Raw genomic sequence first — 19,993 nt, 5'->3', positions numbered from 1 at the left:
TCCAAGAGGTGATACATTGCGAGTCAAAGCATTTGAGTTACATAGATAACATGAGGTGCATGCTGGATTTAGTGCGATAAAAAAGTTAAGATGCCTAAGATAGGACTCATCGTCACTTACTTTACACTTGCAAGTTGCAACCAATTGTTCTGAAAATGATCCCCATGCTACATTTATCAATTGTCTTTTGCACTTGCAAGTTGCAACCAACTCTTCCAACTATTCTTCTCCAAAATACTAGCAACTCCTATGAGTTTATACTGCCATAAATTTTTTTAAGATGCCTAAGATAGGACTCATCGTCACTTACTTTACACTTGCAAGTTGCAACCAACTCTTCTGAAAATGATCCCCATACTACATTTATCAATTGACTTTTGCACTTGCAAGTTGCAACCAACTCTTCCAACTATTCTTCTCTAATATACTAGCAATTCCTTTGAGTTTATGTTAGATGCATGTCTTTTTGCATTTTTATTCACTTCATGATCCCACACTGTCCATATTTCATAATGGTTCTCGAAGGAGGAAAAGTGATTAGTAGTGCCAAGAATATATGCGGTGAAATGCCATGCTCTGTTGGTCGACAAAAGTGGATACAACTAGCTAGCACCTAGCATACAAGAAGCAGGCTGATACTTGCCTTGCTCTGGTTCCTCAAAGCCGCCTTTTCCTTTTTACATTTTCTGAAAATCTTGTGTTGTATGGAGATTGAATTGTATTTGTGGTAGAATTAAGAAATCATTTGTTTGAGAATGCACATCCCCGCTATATGAGTGGGGAGTAAAAGAAGAAGAATTGTTTCTATAAAAAGATGTTTTTTATTGTAAGTTATTTACACACACAGACATGGACATCATATCGAATATTGAACAAATTAGTAATGACTTTAGTTAGTGTGCAAGATCAATATTTTTGAATATGTTACACATGAATTTATGAAATATACAAATTAAGTATGCTACATTTCACAAAAACTGATCATGTGGAGATCGCTTCGTCGAAGTTATATGTTGATCGATCAATCACTGGTTAATGTTACCATTGTATGATATATCACACTAAACTAACATGAGAACTCACAATCAAGGTTTTAATAATGATCACAAATCTCAAAGGTCAAAAAGACAAACTAAATATCATTGGCTAGAAGAAAGAAGACTAGTCCCTGCGTCATTGACGGTATCCTGGAATAGGGGCCCTAACCTAGTAACCCGAGGCTCCCCGGATTGGGTCGATGGGTTCTCCTCGTCCTCCTCAAGATGGACCCCGAAAGCTGTACAACGTGGCGTTATCAAGACTGCATCTGCTGCAGGTTTGATGTATACTCCAAGACTTCTCCTGCCTCCTCTACGCCAAGATACCGACTTTGTAACCCTAGATGCCCTATGTGGCGTGTATATAAGCCATAGGGTTTAGCCCGTTGAGAGAACATCAACACAACATCATTCACCTAGCCCTAGAGTTGGAACACATCTGACGATCTCGAGGTAGATCAACTCTGTACTTGATACTTTTCCATTGATATAAACAAGAGAAGGACACAGGCTTTTACCTTCATCAAGGGGGCCCGAACCTCGGTAAACATCGCCTCCTTGTTCCTGTTACCATCCGTACAAGATCCATAGCTCGGGACCCCTACCCCAAAGTCTGTCGGTTTTCACACCGGCACTGGTGCTTTCAATGAGAGTTCCGTTGTGAGATTGAAGGAAGGATCGATGGGATCGTCGGTTAACGACTCCAAACTCACGTGCATGATTCCCATGCCCGAAACTTCTGTCATGAAAAATCCTTCTCTCCTTTGCGGGATCGAGGCGACCCATGACCCCTCTCCGGCCTTACGAACCCTCCTTCAAGGACAAAGCGCTAAGGTATTTTTTGGAAAGAGACTCAGACAGCGGCCGATCAGAGGTAGTCGATGAAACTAATCTTCAAATTAATCCGACCGATCTGATGGGCTACAAACATGACAAGGGATGAGGATGCTAGGGCTTTGGACCCGTGGTCCTTAGAGATCAAACTCACCCACCCACCTCCCACATCGAGTATCGCCCCGATAACTCGGCCCCACCAGACGTTTGGGATCTAGCCTATGTGCAACAAATTCCTGATGAGTCAATCAGGCAGTTCTGGGCTAGGTTCTTGTGTGTCAAAAATAAGATACCGAGCTACCAGGACTTGGACATAATAAGAGCCTTCCAGCGCGGATGCAAGGATAAGGGCGTTTCGAATGCCCTCGCTCGCCGCTGTGTTCAAACACTCCTGGAATTGTGTGATCCGGTATCTAGATTCTGCACCATTGAAGATGCTTGGTTGGCCAGGAAAAGCACAAATTCGATCTATGAACACAATCCGAAACACGATGTACCCGCATCCCGGGGAGAGCCCCGCAAGCGAAATGCCCGCTAAAAATCAATAAAAGTGTCGTTTTCTAAAACAATTGATGTAGAATAAGTGTAGTCGATAGTTTGTCAAGTTGACGTGCACTTTTGAGATTTAATGAATAATACATTATAATTAAATACATATAGCAGTGTTTTTCTGTCGCCATTGTTTGAAAAATCAAATATTTGTCTGTGTCTGTGCAACACAGGCGGTTGCTTGTTGCCACTAGCACTCGATCTTGTTCGGGGTTCATTGTCGCTTAACATTCCTTTTCTTCTCTGTGTTTTCACAGATTAATTTCGTGCTCCTAATCAGCCGCCATGGCAAGGTGAGGCAAATTTCAGCTATTCTACTAAGGATAAATATCAGCTATTCTACTGTCACAGATGCAAGCATTTCTGTTGCTGCCCAGTGTTGATGATTTGTGATTCTATCTCTTTAACGCTTTAATGCATGATTTTGGTATTTTTCTGACCACTTGGGTACCCATTCAATGTATTTGTTTTCTATGAAAGATGGCCAAGTATTGTAGGTGCTGATACATCGACACCGGTTTTACATTTAATCCTCAGCGACACCTGTTTTACATTTAATCCTCTTAAATCGCTACCGCCAACTACATTATTCTTGTTGGCTAGGAGGATTGTACTAGTTAGCTGATTTTTACACACCCTTCTCATTTGGAAAGGTCATCCGTGAGCTTAGTGGGCTCATTCTTACTCGAGGGCCAAAACTCTGTAACTTTGTCGAGTGGAGAGATTACAAGGTTGTGTACAGAAGGTATGTTTTAGTAATAAGGAACGCCATTGAGTCTATTCTGTTTGCAAGATATGCTTGTTAGCTATTTATATATATCTGTTTATAATTATGTACAAGTATGCCAGCCTCAATTTCTGCATGTGTATCGATGCCGATGACAATGAGCTTGAAGTCCTTGAATTATCCATCATTTTGTTGAGATACTAGACCGCTATTTCGGCAGTGTAAGTGGTTCCTTGTGATGTTTTTTATGGATTAGCATTATTTCTTGAATGTACTATTGTTTTTTTCCTGGGTGAAATATACTATTGTTTTGACCGTCTTTTTCATAATTTCTTGAGGTATGCGAGCTGGATTTGATATTCAATTTCCACACGGTAATATGTTTCACATATGTTGAAATGCTGATGCTGAAGACCCAGGACTGGAGTTATATGATTTTTTTTCTTTACTGAGTTATGCCATTTTTATGAGTCATGTACTCATTTTCGTGAGTACCAATGGTGAAATTTGTAGGCCTACTACGTACTGGATGAGATTCTCATTTCTGGTGAGTTTCAGGAATCTAGCAAGAAGAATGTTGCAAGACTTATTGCTGCACCACCAAACAAACATAAATTGTACATTTCCATGACTAGATTTCATTTCTTTGCTTAAATATCAGGATTAGCATTGTCTTCTAAAATCTACCGTTACCTCTTGAATGGGTTTGTGCTTCCAATATAGTTTGTACAGATATAAAAACACGAGTACAATAGAAAATCGCAAAACCTGTGTTGGACTACTCTAAAAAAGTCCATACTTTTTTTTCTCTCTTAACAATTCGCTTACTTACTTTGATAGGATTCGTTGGTAGAGGCTGCTAAAGGGGAAGCTAGCTCCATCAGTAACATCATTGCCCATGCTACGAAGTAAAAGCCTGCGTTTGATGATGCCCCTCCGCTCTTTGCTTTATGTTCATGTTGGTAAATTTGATGTAATAGCTCCTTTGCTGTATCCATTTTTCCAAAGAAATATGACTTCCCAGATTCAGACCCGTCAGAATGAGTGATATGTAACTACAATGCATGTGTTCCTTTGCAACTGAATTTGGAATTTTCCAAAGATAAAACTGTCATGGAGATTGTTCACCAGTAATCTGTTTAGTGGATATATTAAGAAGTATTTGTAAATTCATGGTCATAATTCGGCAGCGCATTATCTTGCGTTTAATCACAGTGGTTGTTGTGGGCGTGCTCATGCTGTCCTTCAGAAATAAATACTATAAATGGGTTGCGCCCTAGTACAACTCTTAACATCTTAGCTGTCTCTGGTTATATATACACATGCCTTGCTTTCTCCCCTTGCGTACTAGGCTTGACAGTACCCATGAGCTGAAGTCCAAGGCAGTTCCATGTGGTTGATCTTAGGCTTTCTGTGAGCGAGAACTGTGAACTACTTCAAATGCCTGTTTGAATCATGTAGTATTTAATTTCAAACAAGGGAACTTGTTTGGGGATGGAAGGTACCAGGATTCATGAGAACACGTACAAGAAGATGCTTCGTTGAGAGTTTCGCCCCCCTTTTGCATACCATTGGCATGACACTCGTTTCATTCAAAGATGATGCATAGTTCTAGGATTCTAGGAATGATATCCATGAGCTGAAGTCCAAGACAGTTCCCTCTGGTTGATCTTAGACTTTCTATGAGCGAGAACTGTGAACTACTTCAAATGCTTGTTTGTATCATGGAGTATTTAATTTCAAACAAGAGAACTTGTTTGGGGATGGAAGGTACCAGGATTCATGAGAACAGGTGCAAACGGATACCCAGTTGAGAGATTCCGCCCTCCTGTGCATACCATTCGCATGACACTCGTTTCATTAAAGGATGATGCATAGTTTTAGGATTCTCAGTTGTGTAGACGAAGGAAATAAGTCTGGTTTACGAGTAAGCAAGGTCGAGGAAGATTGAAGCATCCAATCGAAATGTCTTGTGTACCAGACTTAGTGAAAGCCTAACCATTCCGGGGTTTGATGCATAGTCGATGTCCTTTCATGCGTGATGGAAGCTATAAAACTGTATATACTAGATTGATGGAATACGACTAATATGCTTATTGATCCACTTTATTCTCTTCTAACATAAAGGCTCATGATATGAACATGAGAGAAGGGTCATATTAGAACATGATCATGGTCCAGCTGTAAAGGTGCTCTGTGTATTTAATCATCGGATCGCACATAAATTAGAAGATGGGTCCATTTTGTCAACAAAAGTGATCAAGTATGGCTTGAAAATTATATGAGAGAATAACTGGATTTATGATTCATATGGCATACTGCCATCGCTTCATGATCTCGAAACCCTTGGAGCCTTGTCTTTACATCTTCGACTACCGCCCATGAACGCGACTTATGATCCCTGCCCTTCCGCCCTTTGGTTTATGTTTATGTTGGTAAACTTGATGTAATAGCTCCTTTGTTGTATCCATTTTCCCAAAGAAATGCGACTTATCAGATTCCAACCCGTTCAGAATATGTGATATGCAACTACAATGTACGTGCTCTTTTGCAACTGAATTGGGATCTTCCAAAGGTGACTGTTATGGAGATTGTTCACCTGTGTTTATTTAATGTGAATCCATGACATAATTCGGGAGTGCATTCTCTTGTGGTTAAGCACAATGGTTGTTGGGGCCGTGCTCAGGTTGTCCTTCTGAAATAAATAAAATAAAAAGGTTGCCCGTGGTACAACTCTAACATCTTAGCTGTCTCTGGCTATATATTATGCTGGTCTTGCTTTCTTCCCTTCTTACTTGCTAGGCTTTACAATATCCACAAGCTTTAGTCGAGGCAGTTTCCTCTTCCTTGTTGGTCTCAGGCTTTCTAGGAGTGAGAACTGTCAGCTACTTTATTTCAAACAAGATTACTTGTTTGGGGATGGAAGGTACCAGGATTCAAGAGAACAGTGATGATATGCCACACGGTTGATATTTTGGCTAGTCACATGCTTAGAATTTACATGGCACTTGCGCACTTGCTCACTATGAACATCTGGTTATCTTAGGTAAAAGTAATGCACAATTTGAGGAATGAAGCTATGCATCAAGTTGTGTAAAAGAAGAAAATACGTCTAGTTTACGAGTAAGGAGTGATGGAGAAGAGTGCGACATCCAATTGGATAGTCTTGAGTATGCATACATGGTGAAAACCTAGCTTTTTGGAAGTGCGATACATGTTTGATATTGTGCTTACTTGCGTGATGCTGGCTAAACAAACTCTTACACTATACTGATGAGATATAACTCGCATGCTTAGTGATTCACTTTATTATTGGAGATTATTCTCGTGGCATGAAAAGGAGAGAAGGGTCATATTTGACCGTGATCCTAGTCCACATAACTGTAAAGGTGATCCATTTTGTTGAGAAAACTAATCAATATGGCATGAATTATATGAGAAAATTAACGAGATTATGCTTCATGTTGCCAAGAGGTGATACATTGCGAGTCAAATCATTTGAGTTACATAGATAACATGAGGTGTATGCTCGATTTACTGCCATAAAAAAATTTAAGATGCCTAACATAGGACTCATCGTCACTTACTTTACACTTGAAAGTTGCAACCAACTCTTCTGAAAATGATCCCCATACTACATTTATCAATTGGCTTTTGCACTTGCAAGTTGCAACCAACTCTTCCAACTATTCTTCTCTAATATACTAGCAATTCCTTTGAGTTTATACTAGATGCATGTCTTTTTGCATTTTTATTCACTTCATGATCCCGCACTGTCCATATTTCATAATGGTTCTGGAAGGAGGGAAAGTGATTGGTAGTGCCAAGAATATATGCGGTGAAATGCCATGCTCTGTTGGTCGACAAAAGTGGATACAACTAGCTAGCACCTAGCATATAAGAAGCAGACTGATACTTGCCTTGCTCTGGTTCCTCAAAGCCGCCTTTTCCTTTTTACATATTCTGAAAATGTTGTGTTGTATGAAGATTAAATTTTATTTGTCGTAGAAGTAAGAAATCATTTGATTGAGAATGCACATCCCCGCTATATGAGTGGGGAGTAAAAGAAGAAGAATTTTTTCTATAAAAAAGTAGTTCTTATTGTAAGTTATTTACACACACAGACATGGACATCATATCGAATATTGAACAAATTAGTAATGACTTTAGTTAGTGTGCAAGATCAATATTTTTGAATATGTTACACATGTGAAATATACAAATTAAGTATGCTACATTTCACAAAAACTGATCATCTGGAGATCGCTTCGTCGAAGTTATATGTTGATCGATCAATCACTGGTTAATGTTACCATTGTATGATATATCACACTAAACTAACACGAGAACTCACAATCATGGTTTTAATAATGATCACAAATCTCAAAGGTCAAAAAGACAAACTAAATATCATTGGCCAGAAGAAAAAAGACTAGTCCGTGCGTCATTGACGGTATCCTGGAATAGGGGGCACTAACCTAGTAGGCCCAGGCTCCCCGGATTGGGTCGATGGGTTCTCCTCGTCCTCCTCAAGATGGACCCCGAAAGCTGTACAACGTGGCGTTATCAAGAGTGCATATGCTGCAGGTTTGATGTATACTCCAAGATACCGACTTTGTAACCCTAGATGCCCTACGTGGCGTGTATATAAGCCATAGGGTTTAGCCCGTTGAGAGAACATCAACACAACATCATTCACCTAGCCCTAGAGTTAGAACACATCTAACGATCTCGAGGTAGATCAACTCTGTACTTGATACTTTTCCATTGATATAAACAAGAGAAGGACGTAGGCTTTTACCTTCATCAAGAGGGCCCGAACCTGGGTAAACATCGCCTCCTTGTTCCTGTTACCATCCGTACAAGATCCATAGCTCGGGACCCCTACCCCAAAGTCTGTCGGTTTTCACACCGACACTGGTGTTTTCATTGGGAGTTCCGCTGTGAGATCGACGGAAGGATCGATGGGATCGTCGGTTAACGACTCCAAACTCACGTGCATGATTCCCATGCCCGAAACTTCTGTCATGAAAACTCCTTCTCTCCTTTGCGGGATCGAGGCGACCCATGACTCCTCTCTGGCCTTATGAACCCTCCTTCAAGGACAAAGGGCTAAGGTATTTTTTGGAAAGAGACTCAGACACCGGCCGATCAGAGGTAGTCGATGAAACTAATCTTCAAATTAGTCCGACCGATCTGATGGGCTACAGATCTGACAAGGGATGAGGATGATAGGGCTTTGGACCCTGGTCCATAGAGATCAAACTCACCCACCCACCTCCCACATCGAGTATCGCCCCGATAACTCGGCCCCACCAGACGTTTGGGATCTAACCTATGTGCAACAAATTCCTGATGAGTCAATCAGGCTGTTCTGGGCTAGGTTCTTGTGTGTCAAAAACAAGATACCGAGCTACCAGGACTCGGACATAATAACAGCCTTCCAGCGCGGATGCAAGGATAAGGGCGTTTCGAATGCCCTCGCTCGCCACTGTGTTCAAACACTCCTGGAATTGTGTGATCTGGTATCTAGATTCTGCACCATTGAAGATGCTTGGTTGGCCGGGGAAAGCACAAATTCGATCTATGAACACAATCCGACGCGATGTACCCACACCCCGGGGCGAGCCCCGCAAGCGAAACGCCCGCTAAAAATCAATAAAAGTGTCGTTTTCTAAAAAAAATGATGTAGAATAAGTGTAGTCGATAGTTTTTCATGCTGACGTGCACTTTTAAGATTTAATGAATAATACAATATAATTAAATACATATAGCAGTGTTTTTTTGTCGCCGTTGTTTGAAAAATCAAATATCTGTCTGTGTCTGTGCAACACAGGCGGTTGCTTGTTGCCACTAGCACTGAATCTTGTTCGGGGTTCATTGTCGCTTAACATTCCTTTTCTTCTCTGTGTTTTCTCAGATTAATTTCGTGCTCCTAATCAGCCGCCATGGCAAGGTGAGGCAAATTTCAGCTATTCTACTAAGGATAAATTTCAGCTATTCTACTGTCACAGATGCAAGCATTTCTGTTGCTGCCCAGTGTTGATGATTTGTGATTCTATCTCTTTAACGATTTAATGCATGATTTTGACATTTTTTTGACCTCTTGGGTACCCATTCAATGTATTTGTTTTCTATGAAAGATGGCCAAGTATTGTAGGTGCTGATACATCGACACCGGTTTTACATTTAAACCTCTTAAATCGCTACCGCCAACTACATTATTCTTGTTGGCTAGGAGGATTGTATTGGTTAGCTGATTTTTACACACCCTTCTCATTTGGAAAGGTCATCCATGAGCTTAGTGGGCTCATTCTTACTCGAGTGCCAAAACTCTGTAACTTTGTCGAGTGGAGAGGTTACAAGGTTGTGTACATAAGGTATGTTTTAGTAATAAGGAACGCCATTGAGTCTATTCTGTTTGCAAGATATGCTTGTTAGCTATTTATATATATCTGCTGATAATTATGTACAAGTATGCCAGCCTCTATTTCTGCATGTGTATCGATGCTGATGACAATGAGCTCGAAGTCCTTGAATTATCCATCATTTTGTTGAGATACTGGACCGCTACTTCGGCAGTGTAAGTGGTTCCCTGTGATGTTTTTTATGGATTAGCATTATTTCTTGAATGTACTATTGTTTTCTTCCTGGGTGAAATATGTTGGAAATATGCTCTAGAGGCAATAATAAATTAGTTATTATTATATTTCTTAGTTCATGATAATCGTTTATTATCCATGCTATAATTGTATTGATTGGAAACACAATACTTGATCGTGTCATTTTGTTGCTACTGTTTTCTGCGTGTCAAGTATTTATTCCTATGACCATGAGATCATATAACTCACTTACACCGGAGGAATGCTTTGTGTGTATCAAACGTCGCAACGTAACTGGGTGACTATAAAGATGCTCTATAGGTATCTCCGAAGGTGTTAGTTGAGTTAGTATGGATCAAGACTGGGATTTGTCACTCCATGTGACGGAGAGGTATCTCGGGGCCCACTCGGTAATACAACATCACACACAAGCCTTGCAAGCAATGTAACTTAGTGTAAGTTGCGGGATCTTGTATTACGGAACGAGTAAAGAGACTTGCCGGTAAACGAGATTGAAATAGGTATGCGGATACTGACGATCGAATCTCGGGCAAGTAACATACCGAAGGACAAAGGGAATGACATACGGGATTATATGAATCCTTGGCACTGAGGTTCAAACGATAAGATCTTCGTAGAATATGTAGGATCCAATATGGGCATCCAGGTCCCGCTATTGGATATTGACCGAGGAGTCTCTCGGGTCATGTCTACGTAGTTCTCGAACCCGCAGGGTCTGCACACTTAAGGTTCGACATTGTTTTATGCGTATTTGAGTTATATGGTTGGTTACCGAATGTTGTTCGGAGTCCCAGATGAGATCACGGACGTCACGAGGGTTTCCGGAATGGTCCGGAAACGAAGATTGATATATAGGATGACCTCATTTGATTACCGGAAGGTTTTCGGAGTTACCGGGAATGTACCGGGAATGACGAATGGGTTCCGGGAGTTCACCGGGGGGGCAACCCACCCCGGGGAAGCCCATAGGCCTTGGGGGAGACACACCAGCCCTTAGTGGGCTGGTGGGACAGCCCACAAGTGCCCTATGTGCCAAGGAGAAGAAAATCAAGAGAGAAAAGGAAAAAAAAGGAGGAGGTGGGAAGGGAGGGGGACTCCCTCCCACCAAACCTAGTCCAACTCGGTTTGGGGGGGGGGGGAGAGTCCTCCCCCTTGGACTCGGCCGACCCCCTTGGGGCTCCTTGAGCCCCAAGGCAAGGCTCCCTCCCTCCCACCTATATATACGGAGGTTTTAGGGCTGATTTGAGACGATTTTTCCACGGCAGCCCGACCACATACCTCCACAGTTTTTCCTCTAGATCGCGTTTCTGCGGAGCTCGGGCGGAGCCCTGCTGAGACAAGGTCATCACCAACCTCCGGAGCGCCGTCACGCTACCGGAGAACTCTTCTAGCTCTCCGTCTCTCTTGCTGGATCAAGAAGGCCGAGATCATCGTCGAGCTGTACGTGTGCTGAACGCGGAGGTGCCGTCCGTTCGGTACTAGATCGTGGGACTGATCGCGGGATTGTTCGCGGGGCGGATCGAGGGACGTGAGGACGTTCCACTACATCAACCGCGTTCTCTAACGCTTCTGCTGTACGGTCTACAAGGGTATGTAGATCACTCATCCCCTCTCGTAGATGGACATCACCATGATAGGTCTTCGTGCGCGTAGGAATTTTTTTGTTTCCCATGCGACGTTCCCCAACAGTGGCATCATGAGCTAGGTTCATGCGTAGATGTCTTCTCGAGTAGAACACAAAAGTTTTTGTGGGCGGTGATGTGCGTTTTGCTGCCCTCCTTAGTCTTTTCTTGATTCCGCGGTATTGTTGAATTGAAGCGGCTTGGACCGACATTACTCGTACGCTTACGAGAGACTGGTTTCATCGTTACGAGTAACCCCCTATGCTCAAAGATGACTGGCAAGTGTCGGTTTCTCCAACTTTAGTTGAATCGGATTTGACCGAGGAGGTCCTTGGATGAGGTTAAATAGCAACTCATATATCTCCGTTGTGGTGTTTTTGTAAGTAAGATGCGATCCTACTAGATACCCTTGGTCACCACGTAAAACATGCAACAACAAAATTAGAGGACGTCTAACTTGTTTTTGCAGGGTATGCTTGTGATGTGATATGGCCAACGATGTGATGTGATATATTGGATGTATGAGATGATCATGTTGTAATAGAAATATCGACTTGCACGTCGATGGTACGGCAACCGGCAGGAGCCATAGGGTTGTCTTTATACTAACGTTTGTGCTTGCAGATGCGTTTACTATTTTGCTAGGATGTAGTTTTGGTAGTAATAGCATGAGTAGCACGACAACCCCGATGGCAACACGTTGATGGATGATCATGGTGTCGCGCCGGTGACAAGAAGATCGTGCCGGTGCTTTGGTGATGGAGATCAAGAAGCACGTGATGATGGCCATATCATATCACTTATGAATTGCATGTGATGTTAATCCTTTTATGCACCTTATTTTGCTTAGAACGACGGTAGCATTATGAGGTGATCTCTCACTAAAATTTCAAGACGAAATTGTGTTCTCCCCGACTGTGCACCGTTGCTACAGTTCGTCGTTTCGAGACACCACGTGATGATCGGGTGTGATAGACTCAACGTTCACATACAACGGGTGCAAAACAGTTGCGCACGCGGAACACTCGGGTTAAGCTTGACGAGCCTAGCATGTGCAGACATGGCCTCGGAACACATGAGACCGAAAGGTCGAGCATGAATCGTATAGTTGATATGATTAGCATAGAGATGCTTACCACTGAAACTATTCTCGACTCACGTGATGATCGGACTTGAGATAGTGGATTTGGATCATGTACCACTGAAATGACTAGAGAGATGTACTTTTTGAGTGGGAGTTCTTAAGTAATATGATTAGCTGAACTAATTGTCATGAACATAGTCTAATGGTCTTTGCGAATTACGATGTAGCTTGCGCTATAGCTCTACTGTTTTTATATGTTCCTAGAGAAAATTTAGTTGAAAGTTGATAGTAGCAAAATTTGAAGAGGATTGTCCTCGTTGCTGCGCAGAAGGCTTATGTCCTTAATGCACCACTCGGTGTGCTGCACCTCGAGCGTCGTCTGTGGATGCTGTGAACATCCGACATACACGTTTCTGATGACTACACGATAGTTCAGTGCAAAATACTTAATGGCTTAGAAGCAAGGCACCGAAGACGTTTTGAAACGTCACGGAACATAAGTGATGTTCCAAAGAGATGAAGTTGTGATTTCATGCTCATGCCCTTGTTGAGAGGTACGAGACCTCCGACAAGATTCTTTGTCCACAAAGTAAAGGAGAAAAGCTCAATCGTTGAGCGTGTGCTCAGATTGTATGAGTACGACAATCACTTGAATCAAGTGGGAGTTAATCTTCCAGATGAGATAGTGATGGTTCTCCAAAGTCACTGCCACCAAGCTGTGAGAGCTCCGTGATGAACTATAACATATCGAGGATAGATACAATGATCCTTGAGCGATTCGCGATGTTTGACACTGCGAAAGTAGAAATCAAGAAGGAGCATCAATAGTTGATGGTTTGTAAAACCACTAAGTTTCAAGAAAGGCAAGGGCTGGAAGGGATACTTCGTGAAACGGCAAAACAGTTGCTGCACCAATGAAGAGACCCAAGATTAAACCCAAACCGGAGACTAAGTGCTTCTGTAATGAGGGGAACAGTCACTGAGGCGGAGTAACTCTAGATACTTGGTAGATAAGAAGGCTGGCAAAAGTCGAAAGAAGTGTATTTGATATACATGATGTTGATGTGTACTTTACTAGTACTCCTAGTAGCATGAGGGTATTGGATACCGGTTCGGTTGCTAAGTGATTAGTAACACGAAATGAAAGCTACGGCATAAACGGAGACTAGCTAAAGGCGAGGTGACGATACGTGTTGGAAGTGTTTCCAAGGTTGATATGATCAAACGCCGCACGCTCCCTCTACCATCGGGATTGGTGTTAAACCTAAATAATTGTTATTTGGTGCTTGCGTTAAGCATGAACATGATTGGATCGTGTTTATTGCAATACGATTATTCATTTAAAGAGAATAATGGTTACTCTATTTTCTTGAATATTCACCTTCAATGGTTTATTGAATCTCGATCGTAGTGTTACACATGTTTATGATATTGGTGCCAAAAGATACGAGTTAATGATGATAGTACCACTTACTTGTGGCACTGCCGCTTGAGTCATGTTAGTATAAATTGCATGAAGAGGCTCCATGCTGATGGATCTTTGTACTCACCTGATTTCGAATCACTAGTGACATGCAAATCATACCACATGAGCAAGGCCTTGTTTTTCATTGAGATGAAATAAGATAGTAACTTGTTGGAAGTGATACATTTTGATGTATGCAGTCCAATGGGTGCTGAGGCATGCAGTGAATATCATTATGTTATTACTTCAGTAACGATTTGAGTAGATACAGGAGTATTTACTTAATGAATCACAAGTCTGAAATGTTGAAAAGTTCAATTCCGTTTCAGAGTGAAGTTCGTCGTAACAAGAGGATAAACTGTCTACGATATGATCATGGAAATGAATATCTGAGTTACGAGTTTTGGTACGCAGTTAAGACAATGTGGAAATTGTTTCGCAGTTCATGCCACCTGGAACATCATAGTGTGATGATGTATCTGAACGTCATAGCCACACACTATTTGGTATGGTGCATACTATGATGTCTCTTATCGAATTACCACTATCGTTTATGGGTTATGCATTAGAGACAACCGCACTCACTTTAAATAGGGCACCGCGTATTTCCGTTGAGATGACACAGTAAAGACTGAGGTTTAGAGAAATCTAAACTGTCGTTTCTTGAAAATTTGGGGCTTCGACACTTATGTGAAAAAGTTTCAGTCTGATAAGCTCAAACCCAAAGCGGATAAATGCATCTTCATAGGATATCCAAAACAGTTGGGTACATCTCCTATCTCAGATCCGAAAGCAAAGTGTTTGTTTCTAGAAACGGATCCTTTCTCGAGGAAAGGTTTCTCTCGAAAGAATTGAGTGGGAGGGTAGTAGAACTTGATAAGGTTATTGAACCATCACTTCAACCAGTGTGTAGCAGGGCGCAGGAAGTTGTTCCTGTGGCGCCTACACCAATTGAAGTGGAAGCTGATGATGGTGATCATCAAGCATCGGATCAAGTTACTACAAGCCTCGTAGGTCGACAAGGTCGCGTACTACTGCAGAGTGGTACGGTAACCCTGTCTTGGAGGTCATGTTGTTGAGCAACAGTGAACCTACGAGTTATGGAGAAAGAAATGGTGGGCCCGGATTCCGACAAATGGCTGGAAGCCATGAAATCCGAGAGAGGATCCATGTGTGAAAACAAAGTGTAGACTTTGGTAGAACTACTTGATGATCATAGGACTATTGAATAAAATGGATCATTAAAGGAAGACAGACGATGATGGTGATAAGTCACTATTAAGAAAAGCTCGACTTGTCGCAAAGATGTTTTCGACAAGATCAAACAGTTGACTATGATGAGACTTTCTCACTCGTAGCGATGCTAAAGGTCTGTTAGAATTATGTTAGTTGTTGATGCATTATTTATGAAATATTGCATGTAGGATGTCAAAACATTGTTTCCTCGACGGTTTCCTTGAGCAAACATTGTATGTGATACAACCAGAAGGTTTTGTCGATCCTAAAGATATTAGCAAGTATGCAAACTCCAGTGATCCTTCAATGGACTGGTGCAAGCATCTTGGAGTTGGAATATACACTTTGATGAGATGATCAAAGATTTTGGGTTTGTACAAGGTTTATGAGAAACTTTTATTTCCAAAGAAGTGAGTGGGAGCACTATAGAATTTCTGATAGGTATATGTGGTTGACATATTGTGGATCAGAAGTAATGTAGAATTTCTGTAAAGCATACAAGGTTGTTTGAAAGAAGTTTTCAAAGGAGTACCTGGATTACGCTACTTGAACGTTGAGCATCAAAGATCTATGGAGATAGATCAAAAGCGCTTAATAGAAGTTTCAACAAGATGCATGCCTTGACAAGTTTTTGAAAGAGTTCAAAATAGATCAGCAAAGAAGGAGTTCTTGATTGCGTTGTGAGGTGTGAATTTGAGTAAGACTCAAAACCCGACCACGGCAGAATAAAGAGAATAGACGAATGTCGTCTTCTATGCCTTAGCCGTAGAATCTAAAGTATGCCATGCTGTGTACCGCACATGATGTGTGCCTTGACTCAAAATCTGTTAAGAGGTACACAGAGTGATCCAGGATTGAATTAGTGATCAGCGGTCAAAGTTATCCTTAGTAACTGAATATACTAAGGAATTTTTCTCGATTATGGAGGTGGTTAAAGAGTTCGTCGTAAAGGGTTACGTTGATGCAAGCTTTGACACTAATCCGAATAACTATGAGTAGTGAAACGGATTCGTATAGTAGAGTAGATATTTGGAGCATTTCCGAATAGCACGTAGTAGCAGCATCTATAAGATGACATGAAGATTTGTAAAGAACACACGGATCTGAAAGTTTCAGAACCGTTGACTGAAACCTCTCTCACGATCAAGACGTGATCAGACCCCAGAACTATATGGGTGTTGGATTCGTTGGAATCACATGGTGATGTGAACTAGATTATTGACTCTAGTGCAAGTGGGAGACTGTTGGAAATATGCTCTAGAGGCAATAATAAATTAGTTATTATTATATTTCTTAGTTCATGATAATCGTTTATTATCCATGCTATAATTGTATTGATTGGAAACACAATACTCGTGCGGATACATAGACAAAACACTGTCCCTAGTAAGCCTCTAGTTGACTAGCTCGTTGATCAAAGATGGTCAAGGTTTCCTGGCCATAGGCAAGTGTTGTCACTTGATAACGGGATCACATCATTAGGAGAATCATGTGATGGACCAGACCCAAACTAATAGACGTAGCATGTTGATCGTGTCATTTTGTTGCTACTGTTTTCTGCGTGTCAAGTATTTATTCCTATGACCATGAGATCATATAACTCACTTACACCGGAGGAATGCTTTGTGTGTATCAAACGTCGCAACGTAACTGGGTGACTATAAAGATGCTCTATAGGTATCTCCGAAGGTGTTAGTTGAGTTAGTATGGATCAAGACTGGGATTTGTCACTCCATGTGACGGAGAGGTATCTCGGGGCCCACTCGGTAATACAACATCACACACAAGCCTTGCAAGCAATGTAACTTAGTGTAAGTTGCGGGATCTTGTATTACGGAACGAGTAAAGAGACTTGCCGGTAAACGAGATTGAAATAGGTATGCGGATACTGACGATCGAATCTCGGGCAAGTAACATACCGAAGGACAAAGGGAATGACATACGGGATTATATGAATCCTTGGCACTGAGGTTCAAACGATAAGATCTTCGTAGAATATGTAGGATCCAATATGGGCATCCAGGTCCCGCTATTGGATATTGACCGAGGAGTCTCTCGGGTCATGTCTACGTAGTTCTCGAACCCGCAGGGTCTGCACACTTAAGGTTCGACATTGTTTTATGCGTATTTGAGTTATATGGTTGGTTACCGAATGTTGTTCGGAGTCCCAGATGAGATCACGGACGTCACGAGGGTTTCCGGAATGGTCCGGAAACGAAGATTGATATATAGGATGACCTCATTTGATTACCGGAAGGTTTTCGGAGTTACCGGGAATGTACCGGGAATGACGAATGGGTTCCGGGAGTTCACCGGGGGGGCAACCCACCCCGGGGAAGCCCATAGGCCTTGGGGGAGACACACCAGCCCTTAGTGGGCTGGTGGGACAGCCCACAAGTGCCCTATGCGCCAAGGAGAAGAAAATCAAGAGAGAAAAGGAAAAAAAAGGAGGAGGTGGGAAGGGAGGGGGACTCCCTCCCACCAAACCTAGTCCAACTCGGTTTGGGGGGGGGGGGGGGGAGAGTCCTCCCCCTTGGACTCGGCCGACCCCCTTGGGGCTCCTTGAGCCCCAAGGCAAGGCTCCCTCCCTCCCACCTATATATACGGAGGTTTTAGGGCTGATTTGAGACGATTTTTCCACGGCAGCCCGACCACATACCTCCACAGTTTTCCCTCTAGATCGCGTTTCTGCGGAGCTCGGGCGGAGCTCTGCTGAGACAAGGTCATCACCAACCTCCGGAGCGCCGTCACACTGCCGGATAACTCTTCTACCTCTCCGTCTCTCTTGCTGGATCAAGAAGGCCGAGATCATCGTCGAGCTGTACGTGTGCTGAACGCGGAGGTGCCGTTCGTTCGGTACTAGATCGTGGGACTGATCGCGGGATTGTTCGCGGGGCGGATCGAGGGACGTGAGGACGTTCCACTACATCAACCGCGTTCTCTAACGCTTCTGCTGTACGGTCTACAAGGGTATGTAGATCACTCATCCCCTCTCGTAGATGGACATCACCATGATAGGTCTTCGTGCGCGTAGGAAATTTTTTGTTTCCCATGCGACGTTCCCCAACAAAATATACTATTGTTTTGACCGTCTTTTTCATAATTTCTTGAGGTATGCGAGCTGGATTTGATATTCAATTTCCACAAGGTAATATGTTTCACATATGTTGAAATGCTGATGCTGAAGACCCAGGACTGGAGTTATATGATTTTTTTTCTTTACTGAGTTATGCCATTTTTATGAGTCATGTACTCATTTTCGTGAGTACCAATGGTGAAATTTGTAGGCCTACTACGTACTGGATGAGATTCTCATTTCTGGTGAGTTTCAGGAATCTAGCAAGAAGAATGTTGCAAGACTTATTGCTGCACCACCAAACAAACATAAATTGTACATTTCCATGACTAGATTTCATTTCTTTGCTTAAATATCAGGATTAGCATTGTCTTCTAAAATCTACCGTTACCTCTTGAATGGGTTTGTGCTTCCAATATAGTTTGTACAGATATAAAAACACGAGTACAATAGAAAATCGCAAAACCTGTGTTGGATTACTCTCAAAAAGTCCATACTTTTTTTTCTCTCTTAACAATTCGCTTACCTACTTTGATAGGATTCGTTGGTAGAGGCTGCTAAAGGGGAAGCTAGCTCCATCAGTAACATCATTGCCCAGGCTACGAAGTAAAAGCCTGCGTTTGATGATGCCCCTCCGCTCTTTGCTTTATGTTCATGTTGGTAAATTTGATGTAATAGCTCCTTTGCTGTATCCATTTTTCCAAAGAAATATGACTTCCCAGATTCAGACCCGTCAGAATGAGTGATATGTAACTACAATGCATGTGTTCCTTTGCAACTGAATTTGGAATTTTCCAAAGATAAAACTGTCATGGAGATTGTTCACCAGTAATGTGTTTAGTGGATATATTAAGAAGTATTTGTAAATTCATGGTCATAATTCGGCAGCGCATTATCTTGCGTTTAATCACAGTGGTTGTTGTGGGCGTGCTCATGCTGTCCTTCAGAAATAAATACTATAAATGGGTTGCGCCCTAGTACAACTCTTAACATCTTAGCTGTCTCTGGTTATATATACACATGCCTTGCTTTCTCCCCTTGCGTACTAGGCTTGACAGTACCCATGAGCTGAAGTCCAAGGCAGTTCCATGTGGTTGATCTTAGGCTTTCTGTGAGCGAGAACTGTGAACTACTTCAAATGCCTGTTTGAATCATGTAGTATTTAATTTCAAACAAGGGAACTTGTTTGGGGATGGAAGGTACCAGGATTCATGAGAACACGTACAAGAAGATGCTTCGTTGAGAGTTTCGCCCCCCTTTTGCATACCATTGGCATGACACTCGTTTCATTCAAAGATGATGCATAGTTCTAGGATTCTAGGAATGATATCCATGAGCTGAAGTCCAAGACAGTTCCCTCTGGTTGATCTTAGACTTTCTATGAGCGAGAACTGTGAACTACTTCAAATGCTTGTTTGTATCATGGAGTATTTAATTTCAAACAAGAGAACTTGTTTGGGGATGGAAGGTACCAGGATTCATGAGAACAGGTGCAAACGGATACCCAGTTGAGAGATTCCGCCCTCCTGTGCATACCATTCGCATGACACTCGTTTCATTAAAGGATGATGCATAGTTTTAGGATTCTCAGTTGTGTAGACGAAGGAAATAAGTCTGGTTTACGAGTAAGCAAGGTCGAGGAAGATTGAAGCATCCAATCGAAATGTCTTGTGTACCAGACTTAGTGAAAGCCTAACCATTCCGGGGTTTGATGCATAGTCGATGTCCTTTCATGCGTGA

At 42.1% G+C, this 19,993-nt stretch overlaps 2 pseudogenes; both read left to right on the top strand.

Annotated features, from left to right (window-relative positions):
- The first annotated feature begins 1,237 nt into the window (after positions 1-1,237).
- Positions 1,238-4,170, top strand: LOC123397198 (annotated as a pseudogene).
- A 3,486-nt stretch (positions 4,171-7,656) lies between these two features.
- Positions 7,657-18,974, top strand: LOC123397197 (annotated as a pseudogene).
- The last annotated feature ends 1,019 nt before the right edge of the window (positions 18,975-19,993 follow it).

The sequence above is a fragment of the Hordeum vulgare genome, chromosome 5H, assembly GCF_904849725.1.
Source record: "Hordeum vulgare subsp. vulgare chromosome 5H, MorexV3_pseudomolecules_assembly, whole genome shotgun sequence".
NCBI classification, from domain to species: domain Eukaryota; kingdom Viridiplantae; phylum Streptophyta; class Magnoliopsida; order Poales; family Poaceae; genus Hordeum; species Hordeum vulgare.
This window is presented reverse-complemented; position numbering and strand designations above follow the sequence as displayed.